The sequence below is a fragment of the Balearica regulorum genome, chromosome 14, assembly GCF_011004875.1.
Source record: "Balearica regulorum gibbericeps isolate bBalReg1 chromosome 14, bBalReg1.pri, whole genome shotgun sequence".
In the NCBI taxonomy this organism is placed as follows: Eukaryota; Metazoa; Chordata; class Aves; order Gruiformes; family Gruidae; genus Balearica; species Balearica regulorum.
In genome coordinates, this window is record NC_046197.1 from 13712800 (window position 1) to 13714646 (window position 1847).

Below are 1847 nucleotides of genomic sequence, written 5' to 3' on the forward strand. Positions count from 1 at the left end.
TTTCATAATTGCTCCATTATAATTTAGTAATAGGTTCACATTAATTTCAAAAGTCTTACTATGAGGCATTATCCAAACAAAATAAGAAACAATTAAAATTAGATTAATCTAAAAATCCTACTTACAAGGCATTATCCAAACAAAATAAGTAGTACATAGCATGAAATTTATCTAACATCCCATTAAAAATTATGACTGTGAGACCCCCAAAAAAATATTTTACTTAGAAGCATACAATTGCCTTTTTCTAGTGTATTTTTGAAGTGAGAGCAGATAGCCAGTCCCAGTGCTAAAACAGAGAGGCTGGAGAACTGCAGAGGCTTCAGCCTCCCAAGGCAGGTCACAGAGCCCATCCAAGCCCCCTCCTCTCGCCCTCCCAAATATTTTCCCTCCATGAATTCAGGGGTGTTATTACACCAGTCACTCACTTTTACCAGGGCAGCCAGGACTCCTCAGGAAACTTCTTCACAGGCTCACCACTGCCTTCAAGCCTCAGGGCTCAGAAATTCCTCTTCCCGAGCTGCAGGAAAGCACCACAGCCAGCCTCTTCTCCCCAGCAGATAACCACAGCCTCCCCCTGCAGCTCCCACCCCCAGGGAACTCACCACCTCCAGCTGGGGGGCACCTGTGGGGAGAAGCTCTCAGCCCATCATCACAAAAACCTTTTCACCTGGGTGCTGCTTGCTCAGAACCAGAGTATTTCAAGGAGAAAAGGCTTCTAAACAAGAGGCACCTGATGTATCTGACACCTTTGTGCACCTTTCTTGCAGAAATCACAGCAGTTACTATTTGTTCCCTAAGGCTTCTGACATCTTCGTGGCAACATCTACTATCTTGAATCATAAACTACTATATTTTTTGCTGCTTTGGGGAGCATGTGGCTAAGTCCTGCCTTGGAGTGCTCTTTTGAATGTCTCTCCATTAGGTTGTAGCCCCTTTTAATTTAAAACCCTCATATTTTTTTTGTTTTAAGCATGTATTGAACTGTTCTTGCTGGAGATATGTATTTTCTCTGCAGCAACGGAACTTCTTGTAGTAATGCAAAACAGCCTTTTGTGTAACAAATACACGGTAACCCTAAGACATTTCTACAGTATGTCTCAATAACTAGGTCATATACAGCATTAAGAAAAATGCTACAGGTCAGATTCCCATCTGCCATGCCCCACAGGAGGAACTAACAGCATCATTTTCTGAGTAACTTGATCTCAGTGTCCAGTTTTACATTTGAGAGTGTATGTCCATGTTCAGAAACATATTCAAGCAAACACTTAACTCCACCCCGTCAGTTATCTCCTGTCTCTGCCTTCCTGAAATGAGTCATTAACTGTACTTCATCTGTTCAGGTCCAAAATCCTCAGATTCAGCTGCAGAAATGGAACCCCTTTGATCTTAGATTGCCGCTAATTCATAATTGATAACTCAGTCTGCAAGGAAGGGAAAAGCTTCGTCCCCATTAGTAGTTCCACTTAATATCTTCTGGTGCTTCAATTATGCAAAACCGAACTCTCAGGGTCTGACTGCCTTCCAAAATGTGAGTCAATGGGGGAAAGAGAAAAACCCAGATCGAATTATTCCAGCTGTATATCTTTGTAATAGCATAGATGTCACAAGAGTGATATCCAACATTGAACAATTCTGTTTGTTTTCAGAGCTGTTGCTTTGTAGAATTCCCAAGGCATCCATTAACGACTTCAGAGAGCTCAGCAGAGAAGGACTCATTCCCTCTCACATATTTTTTTGATCAGGTCATTAGGCTGCTTGCTGTAATGACCCTTTTTGGCCCAAGGCACTAAAAGCCTTGGAGTAAAATATGACCTGGTAAGTGAGTAAGCAAGCACAAATAA